Source organism: Uranotaenia lowii, chromosome 3 (assembly GCF_029784155.1).
Source record: "Uranotaenia lowii strain MFRU-FL chromosome 3, ASM2978415v1, whole genome shotgun sequence".
Classification (NCBI taxonomy): domain Eukaryota; kingdom Metazoa; phylum Arthropoda; class Insecta; order Diptera; family Culicidae; genus Uranotaenia; species Uranotaenia lowii.
In genome coordinates, this window is record NC_073693.1 from 223,199,030 (window position 1) to 223,212,902 (window position 13,873).

General features: G+C 35.4%; 2 non-coding genes across 2 annotated transcripts; both read left to right on the forward strand.

The window, feature by feature from the left end:
* Positions 1-6,560: 6,560 nt before the first annotated feature.
* Trnad-guc (transfer RNA aspartic acid (anticodon GUC)) lies at positions 6,561-6,632 on the forward strand. The gene has a single exon. It is a non-coding gene; the product is annotated as a tRNA-Asp (tRNA).
* Positions 6,633-13,692: 7,060 nt separating this feature from the next.
* Positions 13,693-13,764, forward strand: Trnad-guc (transfer RNA aspartic acid (anticodon GUC)). The gene has a single exon. It is a non-coding gene; the product is annotated as a tRNA-Asp (tRNA).
* Positions 13,765-13,873: the final 109 nt, after the last annotated feature.

Below are 13,873 nucleotides of genomic sequence, written 5' to 3' on the forward strand. Positions count from 1 at the left end.
AGAGTCGAACGGGAAATTAAGTCCAACCCAGGCTTCCGAAAAGTACTGGCGAACGACAGTATTCTTGCGAACCTCGCACGTGCACATCGATGAAAGCTTCCCGAATATTTCTTCCCCGACAGTTTTAAAAGAAACTATCGTGCGATGTACATCCATGCCTTGTTTTACCTCATGCGAGAGTTTGTTCGTGGGTATGAAATTTTTTTAAGCTCCGTGACAGTTTTGGGAAAATCTTCGTGACAGTTTTCAATGCGTTGAATTTCGCATGACAGTACTTCTTACTCCGTCCAACTGTAGCCGAGATTCGCTCGGGCCGAGTTAATTTCGAACGAACGTATTTTCCTTTTGCTTGAAGCTACTGCGGGTGGTGATCACCCCAATCACCCTCCCCACCCCTTTCCGCCTAACCTGCACCGGCACCAGACACCGCGTTACACGCCGATCGTATGCTGCTGCTCGGTGCGAATAGATGGCTCGTTCGATCTACTCGATCCGAGCAGCAGCGTATACGATCGGGCATGGGTACGGTATGAGCACGACAGTCACCCGTGACAGTCCTGCCCAAAACTATCACGCCCTGCAGCCGACAGTTGGATGAAATTATTCTCGCACGTGTGCGATGTAGCCGAAGCTTTTCGATTCGTTACCGACGGTACAGCAGCAAACCGAGTGGTAAGGAAAACCGAGACAGTTTGTTCGACAAGGAAAAGGCTGTCATAGCAAAGCTGTACTTTTCGGAATTTAGGACTTCTGAACGAACATAACAAATCTTAACAAGTAGCATAGAATGTTTTTATGCGTCAATCGATTTGACCTATCGTGCTTTGTTACGAACTTCTTGCTAACTTTTTGGTTCCATGAGGAACTCCTAACTTACTTTTTGATTCCATGCGGATCTTCTTACGAACTTTTCGGTTCCAAGCGGAACTTCTATGGAATTTCAATGCGAATAGAGTTGTGTCAAAAATTTTCAAATGGTTTGTTTACATTCTTCAGGAAACTTTTTCGAAGGCATTCTCAACTCGATACATCTGGAAATGAGGATGACGGGACCCAAAATGAATATCGATGAAGACCTTATCAAAAATTTAAAATTATGCTTTCAAAATTGGGCAAACATATGCAGCAATAAATCTTATTATGGAAATTTTTTGACAAATGATGGAAAAATATTAACTTACTTATCTTGGATGTTACTAAAAAAAAAAAATCAAGAATGGAAAAATCAGAAATCGTTGCCAGTCCTTGTGGTCAGTTTCTCTACGAATAATTAAAGATTTAGTCATTTATTCATTTTCATGTTTGAAGCTTTTCAACTTTTACATATCCACTTTTACATATGCCTTCGAGTTTCGATGTCCAATATTTTGTTCTCTCTTCGAAGGCAGCAACATCAGCAACAGCTAAATCGACTGGTAAACCCGGAAGATCATAACCACTAACCAAGGGCAGCTTTTCTCAGCAGAAGCATTTAAATCATCGCATTGATGGACAATCTTGAATCCGATCGAATTTATTATGTAATCAATGTTTTGCATACAACACGAGGATTTCCACCAGGGACTGCTAAAAAGTATTGAACAATCTACAAACTGGATGATAAATTACATGGATTTTTGTTTTTGGTTTCAACTCAAAGAACAGCGGCGTATTGAATACCCACATACCTATTAAGGTATTTTTCTTCTATTTCAAACCGCAACCTGAAAGAAATGTTTTACATTGATTGAATATCAAATATCACGGAAACAAAATTAAAATTTACGTAGCAAATTTTGAAAGTAAGTTTTACAATTGTAAAAAGCCGAAGCATCATAAAGAAATACAAATTGAGTGCTCCAGATCTGAAACTGGGAAAAACTTGATCAATTATTTTTTCTACTATTATTTTTTTATTCAAAGCACTATACAATGGCTGAGAAGCCTTCTATTCAGCTTTGAATATGGAACTTGAAAGTATCGATAAGAACATAAATTTTAAGCTGTAAAGAATTCTATACAGCCCTCGAGCAAGATTGAGTAAGCTTTTAAGAGCATGTTTTATGGAACTTTTGGTTACTTTGGTTGTGCCTCATCGATGAATTTTTTTTATCGATGATACTTTTCACTGCCATCCTTGAGGCATTTGTATCGAGACTCAAGTCAGTGATTTTACAAACGTGTACGTTTAAAACACTTACACCAAAAAATACCAATCCAGTTAACTTATACTTCTAAAACATTATAAAATATCAATTATTTATAGCAGGGATGATTGTTTTATCTCCGTTCTTTTCATTCAGTTACTTTATAAAAATAGTAAAGATTGTTTATTTCGTGCATTACGATGCCAAATTTTTAACCAGTTTTTTAAACCTAAATTAAAGAAATGCAAAAAAATTATGCTAAAAGCATTGTCAAACATGATTTTTTATATAGTTTCCATTCGAACTTGAAACAAAGACTAGAGAACTAATAACAGCGTTTGCAAACTCATTCTTCGATAAAACCTATACTTCTATTAGTAATCTTTCGTGAGTTTGAAACACATATATGGAAGATAGCGGTCTTCAATTGGCGGAACCAAAAAATAATTATATTTCGCTTGCTTTATCAGCATTTAGCGGCAAAATTGAACCGCTAACAAAAAGTTAACGGACTAATTAGCGATAAGCGGATTAGCGCTTTTGTGCCGAACTCTGAAACCTTATATTAAAAACACTTATTAACTTTAATCAGATCAAAATACACGACCAGCCGAGTGGACACTTAGAAGAAAAAGACATTTATTCGGTAGTTTAATTTAATTTATGAGAGAGGCTTGCTTGATTATTCGGTAAGAAAGCGTAATTAAAAACAGCAGAACTAGCTGATTTTTAGTCCTTGAAAAAGATCCAATAAGGATCGAAATGTTGAAAATGTGATTCAATGTAGTTGAGTTTTCTACCACAAAAAATAAGATTTATAAAATAACAAACGCATTATTTTTAACAACTATTCAAAAGTAGCTTTTTTTATTTTAATCTTTAAGGGTCGGTAACTTAGATTTATGTTAAACTGGAAATTCTCATTTAAAGACTTTGAAATTCAAGCGTCTATCGATGATGAATTTAAAAAATGCCTTTGGTTTGCTAAAGTTAAACATTGACAAGGAGTTTGATATAAAATCTTTAAAATGAAATTAATATAACAATCATTTTATAAGAACCATATTTTTACAGTACCAAAACTGTGATGAAAGTAGTAAATGTATACGATTTTAAAAAAAATATCATGTTTGATTTTTGAAAATGTTATTTCTATGCTTAACCCTTCGTTTCATTAAGTAACACATTTGCAACAATTAATGTATGGAAAAAGTAAAAAATCGTTTTTTGTTTTAATTTTTTTTCTTTATTTACACATTATTTCCAGCCGTTTAAAATGATTTTTGAGGAAAAATAAAAAAACATGAAATGAAGGGTTTATAATACCATTAACCATACTGTAAAATGTGATAACCTAAAATGTTTTTCGAAAGAAAATAAAATTTAGATATTCTAGATTGATAGCTTGATATGCTTTTTTTCATTCTAATTCGATTCAGCCTTTATAACAAAACAACGAATCGTTAAAATGGCCGACCTCTTTAACCGACATCTGACAAAATATGTAATTGCTGATATGATCGCCGTCTCTAGCCGTCGTGTGTTCCAATGTTTTATTACGACAAAATCGCCAAACAGCAAACATTGAATATGGAAAACGCCTTAAGTTTTTCAACAAAAACAAGATTATTTTTAAAAATTTACTGAGTTAAAGTGAATAATATTGCTTCTACGAATTATTTGAATAGATAACTGCATTTTAAGGAGCTTTCCAGAACTCCAAAGGTTTTCAAAGGTTTTAAAAGGGGGTTTTTAGAGATGCTCCTCTAGTGTTAAGGAATTTGATATTTGTGCTATAAAACTTTATCAAACAGCTTGATTTCTTCATTAAAATTCATAAGAAAGATGCAAAATGATGAAACATAGATTTGAGGCTGAGTATGAATCCAAAAAGCAGGTTCGAACTCATAAATACTAATGGTTTTTAATAGTCATACACTATTTCTTTAGTTTTAAGTCATAGATGGCACCACTATTTTGCCATTTAACTAAATACATGCCCATTTTCGAACATCCAGTATCAATCGGGGAGTGCTGGATGATTTTGGTCAAGAAGTAAATACATGTACCGTGTGAACGCTTCGGAAATTCTAATATCTCTAAATCCAAAAAAAAAAATAGAATTGCATCAAGGTCACTAAAAGTGAACGTTTTGGATCGATTATCAGAATTAAATTATACTTTTAAATGGAGCTTGATAGACCAGACGGCTAGCAGTATCATTGGTATGATTTGCAATTGAATCGGAAGTTGAGATGAGAAGGAATTTTTGCGGTTGTACATTTTTGAGCCGGTGATTCTTATGCAAATCTGGAAAAGCTCTCTGCAGCGTGAACAAAACTGTGATGGGAAAATACCTCAAAATGATGAATATGGGCCTAAATAAACCTTTAATATCAATATTGAAACTAAATTTGGTTTTAACTGCAAGCTAGTGCTGCCATCTACGACTTGAAACTGGAAAAAGTGTGGTTTACTGAAAAAAATCAAAGTTTTTGATTTCCAACCTATGTTTTTCTGATTCAAAATAAATTCCGAACGTTTGTTTCATCATTTCACGTCATTTTAATTAAGAAAGTAAGTAGTTTGGTAAAGAATTACAGCTCAAATATCAAATTCCTTAACACTAGAGGAGCATCTCTTTGAAAACCTTTGAAAACCTTTGGAATTCTGAAAAATTCCTCAAAATGCAGTTTCAAATTCAGTTCAAATAATTCGTAGAAGCATTATTATTCACTTTTACACAGTAAATTTTTAAAAATAATCTTGTTTTTGTTGAAAAACTCAAGTAGTGCTATTCTTAATTCGCACCCCTTTTTTTACATTTTTGGTCCTCAACGCCAATTTCCAAAAAAAGTAAACTTATGCTTGATTTATCCGTAAAGCAAATCAGAACAAACTGTGGAAGAAAATTTTCGTGATTTTCAATCATTCATATTTGAATAAGCAAAACACATAGTGGTGCTATTCTTATTTCGCTCACTGTATTTTTTTTTTCTTCAAAAACGTCAATAAATCTTTCAAAAAACAATTTCCTAATTATTTTCCTTTTTCTTAATAGCACCAAGTTGATAGCATTTTACGAAGGAACTCGCAGAGCTGCTATTTTTTCGAACACCAATGTATATTTTTATTTTTCCAAATAGTACATAGAAAAAAGAAAAAATCAGTTTGTTCATGTTTATATGAAATTTTATATAATTTTAGGGCTCTTTTCATTCGAAAGAATTTAACTCGTCTAAATAACATTAATTTTATAGGATATATAAACTTCGTGAATACCGCTTGAAGCTCAAAAAAAAAAAAATCAGAATTAGCTGTATAAAAATTCTTGGAAGATTTCTGCCAAATAGTTGACTCAAAAGATATCCTAGATTTTCAAGTACTTTTTCATCCGCAGAATAAGCGTTCTTCCCATCGAATTGTATTAACCAGTCTTAAACTAAGCATTTATAAGTTCAAAGCCGAACTTGATGAGTGCGCTTGTCGAGTGCTAATGCACAAACTGGTCCTCCTAACTATAACGGATCGCCAACATCTTGCCGGAGTTCCCAGAAGCTTTCCCACATCCCTGGGGATATAATGTCTTCGAAGAGCAATCCCAGAAAAAATAATAACTTCATGATCATAACCGCCATCAAAGAGAAATCATAGCTAGGTTCTTCTTTCCTTCTAGACTAGCCAAGCTAGACCCTGGGATCTGTGCAAATACTCATGAGCAAGCACGCGTGGAGACGGGAAAGAATGAAGGAAAAATAAAAAGTTTAATGGCAAATGCGTATAATCCAGTTTTAATTATACTCCACGAGATACGAGCCGAAGATACTGCTGGTGCTAATTTGAGGTAAATTGCTCGTCATATGTCATGCTGAAAATAAATTGATATTGTCCACCAGAAGATAATCAAATTACTGTTAAGGCTAAGAATAGGAAAGAATGAAAAATTTTTACGGTTGGAATTGAATATCATGACTTCATTTAAGAGAACTTCATCAAAATGTTGTTCTTATTTAAAAAAAAAAATCTAAACCCTAAGGTTTATTAAATAATACCGAGGTGTAATACACGTCGAACACGTGTTTTACAACCTACGTGGTCGTGCATTTGTGTAATACAGCATCATAAATCGTTTATCTGTTGCTTCAGCAGCAGCAGATTCATTGCACCTCATAAATCTCAATGATGCTAATTATCAATGAAAAGAAAAATCTATTTTAAACTACCCCAGCACTGGTTGATTCATCACACGTCCGATTGACTGGCGTGGGTTGGTTTCAATTTCACATGTACACATGTTATCTTCTAGTGTATATTTATAGCGTTGAATCTACCGATTGAGCATTACATTAGCACGTTTACGTTTTGGTGAACAATATCCGGCTCACTCTTTTGAGACCGGTGAAAAAATCTACCGGCTGTCAATTCTGCAACAATTCCTCGATAGTATAGAGGTCAGTATCCCCGCCTGTCACGCGGGAGACCGGGGTTCGATTCCCCGTCGGGGAGGAGTATATTTTGCAGAATAATTTGATACCCTTTAGCTTTATGCTTTGAAAAGGGACGGAACATTTATTTTATTACCCATATATTCAGTCAAAAATGTACCTGTGATGAAAAATCAATCACTAATTTTATTTTCAATTTTTTCTTCTGATGGAACAAAAAATTAAAAAAACAACAATTTTGATAACGACATCGATACTTCGACAATTTTCTCGTATTTAACCTTCCACGCTCAAGATTTTTGCAAGATCGCAAACAATTTTGACAATTTATCATGATCAATCAGCATGTTCTAGACCGCTGCAAAAATTGCCTTTTGGCATCCATGTTTTTCCGAGACTTTTTGAGTCACCAAGCATTTTCGCATATTAAATCATTCAGGAATTTCAGAAAAGCTTGAAATGAAGTTTGACTTCAATTTTTGGTTTTACATCTTATTCTTAAGTTTGACTTGTTGCTAACAGAAGGAGAAGCTAAATATTTCATTAAAAAGCTATTACCATTTTTAAATTTAAAAAACCAAATCCAATCAAAAGTATATAAAAATGGCACACTTTGCTTGCTAGAGCTTTCAATAATTTGATGAAATATTTTTGCAAGGAAATCAACAAATTTATTAGCTAGACAAAGCAGTTTTTTTTAACAATTATTGTTTTCCATACTTGCAGCGGTCTGATGTGCATATGCAAAATTATATAATCTAGTGAGATGTAAAAAAGGATAATGGAGGCGAAAAATTTTATCTCCGAAATTACAATAAATTTTCCGTGAGAACTACTAAATTTACGTAGTATTTCACTTCAACCATCGTACTTCCAGAGACAAAAGTACGTTCTTTAACTAATTGTTCTTCAAGCTCTGATATATGTAGATCGATTTCGCGAGCCATAAAATGCAACAAAAGTTTTATTAGAAACATGGATCAGTCAGTTTGATATTTTTTTTTTGAAATTTAGTAAACCAGTTAAACCGTACACGAAATATCGACGAAATGCAAAAAAATCACAAATTGCGAATATCTCACCGCACTCCGCAGTAAACTCGTATCGTATAAAAATTTTCTACAAACTTGTTCCTTATTATTTTAAAAATACACGAAAAATAATAAAAAGGTAGAATTTACCGAAAAAGCAAGGTGAACACTCGTGGAAGCCGACAAGGTAACTTCTACCTTTTCGAGGTGAAACTCACCTCACCGCGAGTTGAAGTTTACCTGAATCGAGCTGGAAAAAGGTACAATTTACCGAGAAAAAAGTTGAATCCTAAAATGGTAAATCTTATCTCGTAGCAAGGTGAAGTTGACCTGGATTGAGCTACACAAAACGGTACAATTCCTCTCGAAAAAAAAGTACCTATTTGCCGAAATTGAGGTTAAGCTGTTTTGTCATTCAGGAACAAGTTTTGCTTCGTGCGCAATATGCGAAAATCGGAACAGAATGGAAAGTGTTTTCTTTCATTATCAGATATCAATTAGTTATGCGGGTTCTCGTCATAATAAAGGGTGATGCGGTTAAAATTGGGTCAATATCAACTTCACGTATTTCTTTCAGTTTTGCATTTAAAAACCTTAATACCCCTCATTTTTAAAGTGTGTGTGTGTGTGTGTAGAATGTTGCTCTTATTTTGATTTTGTAATTCACTCTTCAGTTGTCAAAATGCCGTCCAAGGAAGAAGAGCAGCGTATCAAAATTTTGCTCGCGCATCGCGAAAATCCGAACTACTTGCACGCAAAGCTGGCAAAATCGCTAAAAGTTGCCAAATCAACCGTTACAAATGTAATTAAAGTGTTTGGAGAACGTTTGTCGACAGCCAAGAAGACTGGATCGGGGGGAAATCGAAAACCGGAAGCCGCTGAGACGACAAACAGAGTTGCCGGTAGTTTCAAGCGTAACCCCAACCTCCCTCTCCGAGATGCCGCAAATAAGCAGGGTGTTTCGTCTACAACCGTGCATCGAGCCAAAAAACGAACCGGACTATCGACTTATAAGAAAGTAGTGACTCCAAATCGCGATGATAAACAAAATACGACGGCCAAAGCGCGATCCCGGAGGCTGTACACGACGATGCTGTTGAAGTTTGACTGCGAGGTAATGGACGACGAAACCTACGTCAAAGCCGACTACAAGCAGCTTCTGGGACAGGAGTTTTATATGGCAAAAGGGAGGGGAAAGGTAGCAGATATTTTCAAGCACATGAAACTGTCAAAGTTCGCGAAGAAATATCTGGTTTGGCAAGCCATCTGTACCTGTAGCTTGAAAAGCAGCATTTTCATAGCTTCCGGGACTGTCAACCAAGAAATTTACGTGAAAGAGTGTTTGAATAAACGTCTGCTGCCTTTCCTGAAGAAACACGGTTGTTCCGTACTGTTTTGGCCGGATTTGGCATCTTGACATTAGGGTATTAAGGCCATGGAGTGGTACGCCGCCAACAACGGGCTATTGTCAAGTGGAACCTAAAGAAGACCAAAAAAACTGCTAAGAACGAGCAGCAGTTCAAGGCAAAACTGGCTTTCTGCGGCGAAGAAGGTGGACAAGGTGGCTGTAGAAAATCTGATGGCAGGGGTTAAGCGTAGGGCCCAGCAATTCGGATTTGGAAACACGGAAGCCTAACTGAATATTTTTTCCTGAACTTTATACTAATTAATCTTGAAAAAGAAATATAATTTGATTTCTTAAATAAACGATTTCACCAACACGCTTTTTCCTTGACCAAATTTTGACCGTATCACCCTTTACTTTGCTTTTGTTTCAGATTGGCGCACAGAGATTCGAGGTGTATTCCACACGATCCTCCAGGTATCATTCCAGAAAAGACGGACCTGACCCGATTAGCCGAGCAGAGGAGGGCATGGATGAGTAAATGGTGGATCGGAAGAACGCAAAGCTGAATTGCTACGAGCCAGGCTTAAAAAGGACTTGACTGAACATTTTTTTTTGAAACGGCGATACATTCCAACAATAAATATAAGATTGAAATCACTGTTTATGTAAAGTAAAATCAATTTTTTAATGAACATGGTTTTTGTTTTATTTTTATTGAAGAGACCAACCAAACCAACAAGCATTTACCTTTAAAATCAGTGAATGGGAAAACGGTATTATTTACTTTTTTTGTTTGGTGAATGCGAAAAAGGTACAATTTACCTTTTTTCGAGGTAAATTAAATTAAAAGGTAAAATTTAACTTTTTGCTAGGTGAATGAGAAAAAGGTAAAAAAATCCACCTCACTTCTCGGTAAATTTTAACTTTTTTTTATTTTTCGTGTAAGTTCTGCAAGTCTGAGCTACATATATAGCAAAAAGAACGAACACGAAATTATTGTAACACATTCAACAGGGCTTAACTTTTTTACCATTGGGTAAAAATCAACCCAATTTTGCACACTTTCTCATTGATGTGTATTGCTTACATGCTGACAAACTCGAAGTCGTGTTTATCGATTCAACAAAAATGGAGGTGAACCAACATGAGTCGAGAGAACAAATTCTTTCCAAACACCTGGAATTTCCTGAATTTTCGCACTGGCAGTTGGGAAAAATGTTGATGTTAACATTCTTTATTCAATCATCTCCAGAGTGTTGGAACGGTTTCAGGAGTGGTTGACGTTGGACCACGGGAAAGGAACTGGGAGAAAATCGGGACCAGAGAACAAAAAGACGGAAGGAAAGGTGAAGCGGATGATTAAAGCAAATCCCAACGCCTCAAGCCGTGATTTGGCTAAAAAGATCGCCATGTCGCAGAGCTACGTCCAGAATGCTAAGAAGAGAGCTGGACAACATATATACAAGGTAGGGGAACATGCCCTATTATGCGCCACCTAAGCGAATCGCTGATTTTCTATGTATTCCACGTACAAATTGTGTTAAAAATGGGTGCAATCGTCGAAGAAAAGTGTTTTCTACAAATGCCTATGATATTTTATTACTTAAATTGCTATAGTTGCTTCAAAAACTTGATTTTTAAAAACCATATTCAAAGCCACAGAACAAAACTGTGTTGCAAATACGCGCCGCTGTGTATTCAATATGCGCCTAGCAGCCGAACACACCCGAAAGCAGCCGAAGACCAAAAACACACCAATACTTACAGACACTTTGACTGAAAAGAAAATCAAAATGGAATAATCAAAACTTTGAAAAAAATGCAAAGTAGATTTTTTGGGCTAAATTAACGCTCAAAATATGGTTTTAGACTTTTTGTTCATTTTCAACGAAAATTGGCCTTTTTCAAAAATAATGCGATTTTCAGCCTATTACGATTGGCGCGTTATAACGAGCGCATGGGCCGTGATAGAGCATACCCATAAAAAGCATACCTTTGCGAGTTCAGTATAATTTTTAGCATAAAATCATAGTTTAGATTCTCCTCTATCGATGTGTCAGAAAATATTGTCTTATTCGTTTTTCTCTGCTTGGTGACACCTTATTGAAAGTGTTTTAAAATTTAGATCAAAATGATGAAAAACCTAAATTGTGAAATTATCACGACACAGGGGCATTTTAAGGAAAAATTCATACTTGCCATGACCAATCACAGCATTTAGAACAAATTGGTAATATTTTGCAGGCTTCAAATGTTTCAGATTCTTCAAAACAAAGGTGGCGCGTATAAGCCACATGGGGCGTTATATGAACTTTTCCCCTACAGAACTTCTCAAACTACGAAACTCGGGCACCAAAGCTCTACGAGAAAATGCTGACATAATATGGCTGCTGTGTGATGGACGACGAAACGTATATAAAAGCCGATTTTAAGCAAATTCTAGGGTTGAAGATTTCCACCGGCAAGAGCAAGTACGATGTGGACGACAAATACTTAAGCAGAAGAAAATGTCGAAGTTCGCCTCCAAATATCTCGTTTGGCAGGCCATTTGTCTTGCGGACTGAGGAGTGCGCTTTTCCTGACAAAGGGCATAGTAAATGAAGTGATCTAAAAATCTGAGTGCCTCGAGAAGCGCCTTTCTTAGGGTACCATATCCCGCAGTGCTAAAAAGAGTACAACAAACAAATTCCAAATAAGTAAGGAAAATTTTTTTAAAAAATCTGAATTTATAAAAGTCATTAAAATACTGTCAATTTTTTGGGAGTAAAAGGAAGGACGTATGCCTAAGCATTCTAGATTGCCTGCTTTTTCAAAGAATAAAAAACGGTCCGGCCCGGTTTCCCAGATATCGAGGAAAACTGCCCGGATTTATCAAAATCTAAGCAAAATCTAAACCTTAACTAATTTTTTTACATTATGTATGATTTTTTGAGCTTGTTTCATCAAAATAAATGGGCAAACATTTTTTAGAAATGTAAAATTTGAATTGAACACTGCTGATGTGACTCAATAAATAATAATTTTTCATTTGTTGATTTTTCACGTTTTCTCTTGAATTGTCAAGAGAAAAGCCTGGACTTTGGTCAGATTTTTCGCTGATTTCTCGATAGAAAAAGAATACAAGTACTATCAAAAGAGCACGTATGGTAACCCTAGCCTTTCTCCGTTCTTGCAGCAGCACGACGAAGCTTCGCTATTTTGGCCAGATTTGGCATCATGCCTAAGGTTGCCAGATTGACCGATTTTATCCGGGTTTGCCCGGATATTCAATATTAAATTCGAGAACAGTCCGGACCGGCCCGGTTGCCCGGATTTCATTGAAAAATGCCCGGATTTTGCCCGGATTTGTTCACTTTATTTGGTTAATTAAGCAAAAAAAAAACAACAAACACCCTCAAAACGATTTTTAGCAAGTTTTATAAAAACAATTTTGAGAAGTTTTTTGCAATACGGTTTAAAATATATCGATAAGTTTTGATAAAAACAATTTTTTTTAAATTTTTTATGGTTGAGTTTTGTTGAGGAATTTCTGAGTTTTGACAAAATTTGCCCGGATAATGCCCGGATTCATGGTCGTCAATTTGAAATTGAATGCCCGGATTTTGCCAGGTTTTGATACAAAAATTGCCCGGTTTGTCCGGCCCGGATACGTGCTGGAAAAATTCCCTAATCATGCCACTATTCTAAAAGTGTCCTGAAATGGTATTAGGCCCATTCATTTTGTTCCAAAGGACATGAACCTGCAAAACTGTCCGGAGCTGAGCCCGCTAAAGCAATACTGGGCAATAATGAAGCGGGAACTTCGGAAGAGCAAGACGAGTAAAAGACGAGAAGGACATGTTGAGAAAAAAAAAAATTAACAAATGGTACCGGATGACACTGTAAAGACTTTGATGGAGGGCAACATGCAAAAATGCGTTCAGTTTACACTCAAGGCTCCATCGATTAACTTTTCTTTTGATTTTTGAAGTTAATATATGTATAAAACAACCTTAACGTTTTGGTTTGATTGTAAACATTTTATCAAAATTGTCATGATATTTTATTACTTTTATAGCCGCAGAAATTCTTGGTGAATTTGTTTTCTGATCTTAAAAAAATGATTGGCAGTTAGGTCCAAGACTTACCACCATTCTGGATTCAGTTTTTGAGAAAAAAAACCCTAAGTTAGGAAGGGGAGATGAAACATAAACCATGTCTAAAAACGGGTTTGGACAGCAATTTGAAAAAAAAAAGTCAAAATATTTACTTTTTATAAGTTGAAATATCTTAGTTATTTGACAGTTTTCAACAAAAATTACGTAAAAATATAGTTATGGATCAGTGTTAAAACATTTCAAAACTAAGAAAAAAATGGTTCAAGTGTGTTTTATTTTTCTGGGATTCAAGGTTCAAGTGTGTCAAAACAACTACCAAAAAAGAATTGAAAGTCAAGTTCTTTAGCCCTTTTCTTATGCAATTTATATAAATATTGTCAAAAAACTTACGTAAACTTTGAAGTTTTCCGTAGAACAAAAGTGGTTTAAAATCATGATACTTAGCTCCTGTGATTTTTTTTTCGAAAAAAAGTTGAGTTCTAGAGCGTTAATTGGCATGCATATGGGAGCATTATTCCATTTTCTTGTCGTCGCTAATCGCAATGATTCAGTATGAACTTTAGTGGTGACATGTAATAACAAATTTATGAAACCTGAATCTAATCTCTCTGCAAGATCATAATCGAACGAAGAAATAGTCACAATTCCTCGATAGTATAGTGGTTAGTATCCCCGCCTGTCACGTGGGAGACCGGGGTTCAATTCCCCGTCGGGGAGGAGTATATTCTATTATCTCAGTATGCAGAAGTTATTTTATCACTCTTCTTGTTAAAAACAGTTGGTCATACCAATTTTTTTCAAGTTTAGTTTGACGATCTAGCCTAAA